Genomic DNA, 9831 nt, shown 5'->3' with positions numbered 1-9831 from the left:
TAATTAGCCGGGCGTGGTTGTGTGGGCCTGTAGTTCCAGCTACTTGGGAGGCTAAGATGAGAGGATCACCTGAGCCCACGAGGTCGAGGCTGCAGTGAGTGATGATCATGCCATTGCACTCCAGCCTGAGCAACAGAGTGAGACCCTGTCTCAAAAAAAAAAAAAAAAAAAAAAGTATTAACACTATTATATTAATAATATAGCGCTAACATATTATTAATGGTGTTAACTATTCTTAGTTAATAATACAGTGCTGTGATATGAATAAAATATCACTGTAATATTTATAATATCCAGTGTTTACACATTGTGATATTAATGAAATATCTGTTATGATATTTCTCAGTTTACACACTGTGATATTAATGAAATATCGGTTCTGATATTTTTCATATCACGGTGTTTACACACTGTTACTAATGAAATATCACTGCTGATATTTATCATATCATAGTGTTGACACAGTGTTTACACACTTCGATATTAATGATATACCACTTCTGATATCATATCATCACAGTGTTTACACAGAGCGTTTACACACTTTGATATTAATGATATATCGCTTCTGATATCATATCAGTGTTTACACACAGCGTTTACACACTGATATTCATGAAATATCACTGTTGATATATCACAGTGTTTACACAGTGTGATATAAACGAAATATCTGTTCTGATATTTTTCATATCATGGTGTTTACACATTGTGATATTAATGGTATGTCGCTTCTGATACTTATCATATTATAGAGTTTACACACCGTGATATTAATGAAATACCGCTTCTGAAATTTATCATATCGCAGTGTTTACACGCAGTGTTTACATACTGTGAAAATGAAAAATTGCTTCTGATATTTATCATACCACCGTGTTTACACAGTGTTTACACTGTGATATTAACGAAATATCGCTTCTGATAGTTATCAAATCACAGTGTTTACACAGATCGTTTACTCACTGTGATATTAATGAAATAAAGCTTCTGATAGTTATCAAATCACAGTGTTTACAGAGTGTTTACACACTGTGATATTAATGAAATATCGCTTCAGATATTTATCATATCGCAGTGCTTACACAGGGTGATATTAATGAAATATCGCTTCTGATATTTACCGCATCACAATGTTTGCACATTGTGATATTAATGAAATATCACTTCTGATATTTATCACATCACAATGTTTACACACAGTAACACTGATGAAATATCGCTTCTGATAATTATCGTATCACAGTGATTACAGGGGGTTTACACACTATGATATTGATGAAATATCACTTCTGATATTTGTCATATCATTGTGTTTACAGAGTGTTTACACACTATGATATTGATGAAGTATCGTTTCTGATATTTGTCATATCACAGTGTTTACACAGTGTGTTTACACACTGTGATATTGATGAAATATCGTCTCTGATATACGTCATACCAAAGTGTTTACATAGGTTTACATACTGTCACATTGATTAAATGCTGCTTCTGATATTTATCATGTAACAGTGTTTACACGCTGTGATATTGATGAAATATTGCTTCTGATATTTATCATAACAGTGTTTACAGGGGGTTTACATACTGTGATATTGATGAAGTATCCTTTCAGAGTGTTTACAGTGGGAGTATAACCTGTGATTATATTATTCATAACATCTAAAAGACATTACTCCTAATATCACAGTGGGTGTACACCATGTGATGATATTATTCACAGTATCTAAAAGATATTACTCCTAATATCACCTTGGGTGTACACGCAGTGATATTATTTATAATATCTAAAAGATATTACTCCTAATATCACCATGGGGGTACACCCTGTGATACTATTGACAATATCCAAAAGATATTCCTCCTAATAAAACCGTGGATGTACACCCTGTGATATTATTTACAATATCTAAAAGATATTACTCCTAATACTACCGGGGGTGTAGACCCTGTGTGTACAAAATGTGGTATTAGTCGTAATATCTAAAAGATATTCCTTCTAATATCACAGTGGTGCAGTACACTGTGTGTACACCCACTGTGATACTGTTTGTAATATCTAAAAAAGATATTACTCCATATATCAAAGTGGGTGTACATCCTGTGATATTATTTGTAGTATCTAAAGAAGGTAGTACACCTAATATCTCAATGGGTATACACCCCGTGTGTAAACCCAGTGATATTATTCATGATATCTAAGGGAGATATTACTCCCAATATCACAGTGGATGTACACCCTGTGTGTACACCCTGTGATATTATTTGTAATATATAAGGGAGATATTACTCATAATATTACAGTGATATTATTTGTAATATCTAAGGAATATATTACCTCTAATATCACAGTGGTTGTACACCCTGTGTGTAAACCCAGTGATATTATTTGTAATATCTAAGGGAGACCTTACTCGTAATATCACAGTGGGTGTACACCCTGTGTGTACACCCCCTGTAATATTATTCATAAAATCTAAGGAAGATATGACTCCTAATATCACAGTGGGTGTACACCCTGTTATATTATTCATAATATCTAAGAGAGATAGTACCTTTAATATCACCATGGATATACACCCTGTGATATTATTCGTAATAGGTAAGGGAGGTAGTACACCTCATATCACAGTGGGTGTACACCCTGTGACATTAATAATAAAATCTAAAGGAGATGTTACTTGTAATATCACAGTGGGTGTACACCTTGTGATATTATTTATAATATCTAACAGAGATCCTACTTTTAATATCATGGTGGGTGTACACCTTGTGATATTATTTATAATATCCTAGGAAAATATTCCTACTAATATCATAGTGGGTGTACACTCTGTGATATTATTCAATTATTTGTAATATTTAAGGGAGACATTACCCCTAGTATCACAGTGGGTGTAAACCCTGTAATATTATTCATAATATCTAAGGGAGATATCACTCATAATATCACCATGGGTTTACATCTACTGTGTATTATATTACTCATAATATCTAAGAAAGATATTACTCCTAATATCACAGTGGGTGTACACACCCTGCGATATTAGATGTAATATCATCCTCTCCTCACCTTAATGTCATGAACAATATCGCAGAGAAATGTACACCTTCTGCGATATGGGGAGTAATATCATCTTCTCTTCCCTTGGATATTACAAACAGTATCACAGACTTTGCACACACAGGGTGTTTACGATATTGAAAATCATATCATCTTCTTCCCTGAATATTACAAACAATACCACAGGGGGGTGCACCCCCTGTGATATTGGGAGTAATATCATCTTCTCTTCCCCTGAATATTAAAAACAATATCACAGGGTAATGTACACCCACTGCGATGTTGAGAGTAATATCCTCTCCCCTCACTGGATATTACAAACAATATCACAGGACATGTACACCCCCTGCGATATTGGGAATAATATCATCCTCTCCCTTTCTAAATATTACAAACAATATCACAGGGGAGTGAACATCCCCCTGTGATATTAGGATTAATATCATCCTCACCCTCCCTGGATATTAGGAACAATATCACAGTGGGGCGTACACCTTCTGCGATATTGGGAGTAATATCATCATCTCCCCACCAGGATATTACGAACAAAATCATAGAGGTGTGTACACTTCTTTCAACATAGGGAGTAATATCATCCTCTCCCCCTCTGGATATTACTAATAATATCACAGGGGGGTGTACACCACCTGTGATACTGGGAGTAATATCATCCTCTCCCCCTCTGGACATTACTAATAATATCACAGGGGGGTGTACGCCACCTGTGATACTGGGAGTAATATCATCTTCTCCCCCTCTGGATATTACTATAATATCACAGGGGGGTGTACACCACCTGTGATATTGGGAGTAATATCATCCTTTCCCCCTCTGGATATTACTAATAATATCACAGGGGGGTGTACACCACCTGTGATATTGGGAGTAATATCATCCTCTCCCCCTCTGGATATTACTAATAATATCACAGGGGGGTGTACGCCACCTGCGATATAGGGAGTAATATCATCCTCTCCCCCTCTGGATATTAAGAACAGTATCACAGAAGGGTGCACACCTCCCGCGATATAGGGAGTAATATCATCCTCTCCCCCCTTGAATATTATGAACAGTATCACAGGTGGGTGTACATCCCCTGCGATGTTCGGGGTAATATCATCCTCTTCCCCCCGAAAATTATGTTCGTAATATTTGGGGGGACGGAAAATGATATTACTCCACATATTTCAGGGAGTGTGTACCCCACTGAGATATTGTTTGTTATATCCAGAGGGGAGATGATATTACTCCCAATATCATAAACACCTCTCCTCAGCTGAATATTACGAACAATATCAAAGGAGGGTGTACACAACCTGCGATATTGGGAGTAATATCATCCTCTGCCACCCTGGCATACATCCTGTGGTATTGTTCATAATATCTAAGGGAGATATTATTTCTAATATTATAGTGAGTGTACACCCTGTGATATTATTCATAATATCTAAAGGAGATATTACTCCTAATATCACGGTGGTTGTACGCTCTGTGTGTACGCCCACAGACACATGGCATACAGGGGCACCCTGGAGAGTCTGCAGCCATGGGGAGTCCAATTATAGGACACTGAATTTTTTTTTTTTTTTTTTCTGTGAGAAGGACTCTCACTTTTTGTCGCCTGGGCTGTAATGCAGCGACTCAATCTCGATTCACTGCAACCTCTACCTCCTGTGTTCAAGCGATTCTCCTGCCTCAGCCTCTGTGTAGCTGGGATTACAGGTGCCTGCCACCATGCCTGGCTAATTTTTTGGATTTTTAGTAGAGATGGGGTTTCATTATGTTGGCTAGGCTGGTCTCAAACTCCCTACCTCAAGTGATCCACCTGTCTCAACCTCCCAAAGTACAGGGATTACAGGTGTGAGCCACCACAACCAGCCTGACATTGAACTTTTTAAAAAGCCACTTTTGCATATATGCCATCTCTGGCTGACCAGCACCCTTCTAAGAACAGAATCTGCCCAGAGACCCGGCCACTGGCCAAGAAGGAGGGGACAGAAGCACTGACAGTCTTGGCCAGGATGAGGAAGCCAAAGAATTCACTCTCCTGTCAGTGTTCTTCCTTCCAGTCACATGGAGAAAACAGATTTGCTTTGCAACCACTTGCTGACCACACATTGTCTACAATCATGAATCTTGGAAATAAATCATTCCCAATGTTCTTTTTTAAATTTTTTTAAATTAAATATTAAAACATTAAAAATTAGCTGGTCATAGTGGTACGTACCTTTAGTCCCAACTACATTGGAGGCTGAGGTAGAAGGATCGCTTAAGCTCAGGAGATCGAGGCTGCAATGTGTTGTGATCGGGCCACTGTACTGCAGCCTAGGCAATAGAGTGAGAGCCTGTCTCAAAAGTAAGCAAAATTTTAACAATGAGATAACAAAATAACACCTGATTCCTTTCGCCTTGTACATTCTTTCAAGGCCTAACCCTTGACCTTCTAAGGCATCCTGGGTCAACATCCAGTTCAAAATGATCTCTTCTTATGAATTTCAACATTGCTACTGTCCCAACAGCCTTCATAGTTGACTATTCCAACTCAGCTCTAAACTCTAGGTTCATGGTGTGTAGAGGCTAAGTTTTCTTTCAACTTAGTCTCAGCATCTCCTAAAAATTACTCAATAAATACTTACATTAAAAACCAACCTGATCACATAATGAGGAGACTAAACATATCAAAGAAAATCCCCCAAACATAAGCCATCTCAAAGTCCATGCTGTGGATTACCTAAACCTTTTTCCCCAGTTGAAGAATCCAACTTCATTTCTGTGGGGGTCGGGGGGGACAGGGGGCGGGAGATGGAGTCTCACTGTGACACCCAGGCTGGAATGCTGTGGTGCAATTTCAGTTCACTGCAACCTCCACCTCCCAGGTTCAAGCAATTGTCCCACCTCAGCCTCTCTGAGTAGCTGGGACCACAGGCGCACACCACTAGACTCGGATATGTTTTCATTTTTAGTAGAGACAGGGTTTCACCATATTGGCCAGGCTGGTCTCAAACTCCTGACCTCAAGTGATCTTCACACCTCAACCTCCCAAAGTGCTGGGATCACAGGCGTGAGCCACCATGCCTGGCCACAACTTCATTTTCTTTAAATGGCCATATACCCAATAATGGTGGGACAGCAGATTGACATTAAATGTCATGAATCATTCAACTTCCGTTTCTCTTAAAAGGTGACTGACCTGTCCGTTGTATCCACTCTTGGAGTTTATGCCTTGGGTAGAAAAATGGACCTTTCCTAATGATGAAGGGGAGTCTGAGTAGGACAAGAGTCCACTCTTCTCCTTGTACTTGGCTCATGGGACATACTTGGCTGGGTTCATTCATTTATTCATTCACACTTTTACCTAGCTTCTCCAAATGCCAAGCAACTTAACAGGTGCTGGTATAACAGATCCTCACAATAGACTGTGACAGCTCTGCTGCAGATTTGCTCCACACAGAGAGGAAACATTAGCTGCAGGCTTTACTGACATGGGCTACAGCTTCAGGTCAAAAAAGAAGAAGAAAAAAAAAAAGTCATGGCCAGGCACAGTGGCTCACACCTGTAATCCTAGCATCTTGGTAGGCCAAGGAGTGAGAATAGCTTAATATCAGGAGTTCGAGACCAGCCTGGGCAACATAGTGAGACCCTGTCTCTAAAAAAAAAAAAAAAAAAATTAATTAGCCGGGCGTGGTTGTGTGGGCCTGTAGTTCCAGCTACTTGGGAGGCTAAGATGAGAGGATCACCTGAGCCCACGAGGTCGAGGCTGCAGTGAGTGATGATCATGCCATTGCACTCCAGCCTGAGCAACAGAGTGAGACCCTGTCTCAAAAAGAAAAAAGAAAAAGAGGTGGATAAATGGAAGGAAGAAAGGGAGGGAGGGAGGGAGGGAGGAAGGAAGGGAGGAAGGAAGGAAGGAAGGAAGGAAGGAAGGAAGGAAGGAAGGAAGGAAAGAGAGGGAGCGGGAAAAAAGTCACTAGTCTTGCACCACAACGCTTCTAAGTGTAAGGCTAATCTTGTCCATCTGATCTGAGAGCATGGTCAGAAGGACAAATAAACTCTAAAGTTTTGTCTAAGCCACAAAGATCAGCCGGCTAGATCAGCTCCTCCGCCTTGCTCTTCCGAGGCCCCTGCCCTGGGGACGGACAAATGGAGTCCGGGGACCTCTCCGTGGGCTGGATCCAATCTCTGACGCTGCTGCAGGGCCAAGATCTCGACACATTCACAACACGATGCAAGAGACGGGCAGTCACTTCAGGAAAGGGAGAGAGAGGGCAGGTACAAGGGCAATGGTAGACGGAGCTTTCCCCAGAAGGGTGCCCAACCGAGAAGGCGTTAGAAGCTGCGTTCTTTCTCCAGGAGGGCATGGGCGAAAGCGAAGACCCCTGATCCTGACTGCAGGAACGCAGTCAGGCCCTTAGAAACCGGCGGCGGGCCCCGCCCCTGCGACCAGGAGCCCTGCAAGCTGGGCGCCGCTGCCAACCGCGTTTCCAGCCGCTAAGGCGCGGATCCCGCTTCTGCTCGCACGGGGGCGCGCAGCTCGCCCACTCACCCAAGGGGGCGCAAGGAAACCGCGGGGTCAGCTGCGCGCACTTCGGAGTCTATTCTGGGCGGCTCGGAGGCCTCATCTCGATCGCGGGCCCTCCAGGAACTGCCTTGGTCCAGAGCAGGATAGGATGGGGGTTCCCCAAAGGAGGACTGCGGGAAGATGGAACGGGATTTCTTCACCTGCCCTTCATCGCCTGTGGGCCTACACTCTAACTGGCTGTCCCTTCCGTGTCATCGCCACGGTCCCCATGTGCACCCCGTTTGTCCTCCCCTCTTCCTGCCCTATGTCGCCTCCCCCCACTTCACCTCCTTTCGTGACCGCTGGCCGGGTTGACCCTGTGGGGCCTGCGCTCTTCACCCTCAGGCCAGCCTATTCTCCTCTCCCTGCGTGCACCCTAACGCCTCCCAGTTTGGTCTGGAGTATGTATTAGGTTGGTGCAAAAGTAACTGCGGTTTTGCAATTAAAAAAAAAAAAAAGGCAAAAACCGCAATTACTTTTGCACCACCTATAAATAGGCAGAGGGAATGGGCAAGAAAAGCCTTAGAGAAGGGGCCAAGAGCCAATCACCTAGCTGGCCAGGAGTATGGGTTTGCCAGAGGCATGAGATATAATGAAGCAGAAAAGGAAGAAAAAAGATTAAGGACACAAATTGTTCATGATAAGGGGTTTCCTGATAAACTCAGAAACAGCAACTACCAGTTATGAAGCACTTAAACTGACACTCTCTCATTAATCCTCACAACGGTCCTGTGCAGGTGGTGTTTTTTTTTTTTTTTTTTTTTTTTTTTTACCATCTTACATTCTGGAGCTGCAGTTGGTATGTAACAAAGGCAGCATTTGAACCCTGGCCTGCTCATACCAGAGCGGGGGCATCTAACTGCACCCACAAAGGACAATGGAGGAAGACTGTGTCATTATAATATGAGCAAATGGGGAAAAGACAAAACAAATGCTTTTATTATGCCCAGGTTGTAAATTTATAAACATGAATGAAATACACACACAAGAGGCTGAGGCAGGAAATCACTTAAACCTGGGAGGCAGAGGTTGCACTGAGCCAAGATCGCATCACTGCACTCTACCCTGGGAGAGAGAGCAAGATTCTGTCTCAAAAAAAAGAAAAAGTGGTTCCATATGATACAAATGTTAGAAAAAGGACAGATGTTAGTTTGCTGACTCCGGCAGGGAGTTACCTTTTGGGTGGTAGTTCTCACCACAGCCCAGGATGCCAATGTTTTATCTAGTTACATGTTAAGATCTCCAAATCCAGGGCATCCCTCCTCAAACAATGCCAGTCCTATACTGCTAAATGTTTACTGAATGAATGGATGAATGAAGGCAACATTTTTTACATGTGGGAATCCCACAGTGCTTGGTTCTCTAGATCAATCTCTAGGGGCCTCCTTTGAACTTGGTTCTTCAACCTCCTCAGTTGCCCACATACTACATCCTAGGGCGAGGCATTTCTCCAGACCTCACTTATTACCTTGAAAGTGCCATACTCTCACATGTAGGCCTTGACATGCTAGCTCTTTTGCCAAAACTCTCCCTGCTCCTCTCCCTATGTTCCCCACCTGTCATCTACTTCTATCCACCCTTTTACTCAGGCCAAAAACCTAGGAATTTTCCCATTACGACTTTGCTCCACTGCTATAACCAGAAGTGATGGTGACTCGTAGCAAGGATACATGCCCACCAGCAAGTTCTGGTTATCAGAAAAATGTAAGAGTAAATTTGGTCACCGTGTAATGGAAATGCAAATCTAGTGACGGCAGCAGCGGTATCTTGACAGGAGATATGAATTTGGGAGCTTTGACCTGTGACCTGCCATTGTCAAAACTGTCCAAACCTGTTTCAGAGCACGGGTTTGACTAGCTCCCTAAAAAAACCTCAGGATATTCTCTCCTAGTATCCCAGAGAGCTCTGGGAGCGCTTGAGATCAGTTGCAAACTAATGACAATGAGTCATCAGCGATGTACTAGGGAATGAAGAGCTATCAAACTTCTCTGGGTTTTGAGATCTGTGTAATACCAACATCACTTTGGGGTATATTGTTGTTTCGTGTGTTTTCTTAAGACAAAGTCTCACTCTGTCACCCAGGCTGGAGTGTAGTGGCGCAATCTTGGCTCATTGCAACCTCTGCCTCCCAGGCTCAAGCTATTGTTGTGCCTCAGCCTCCCAGGTAGCCGGAATTTTAGGCACACACCACCACGCCTGGCTAATT

The sequence above is a fragment of the Colobus angolensis genome, unplaced genomic scaffold (assembly GCF_000951035.1).
Source record: "Colobus angolensis palliatus isolate OR3802 unplaced genomic scaffold, Cang.pa_1.0 Scaffold222, whole genome shotgun sequence".
Taxonomy (NCBI): Eukaryota; Metazoa; Chordata; class Mammalia; order Primates; family Cercopithecidae; genus Colobus; species Colobus angolensis.
The sequence above is the reverse complement of the archived record's forward strand: the minus strand, read 5'-3'. Positions refer to the sequence as shown.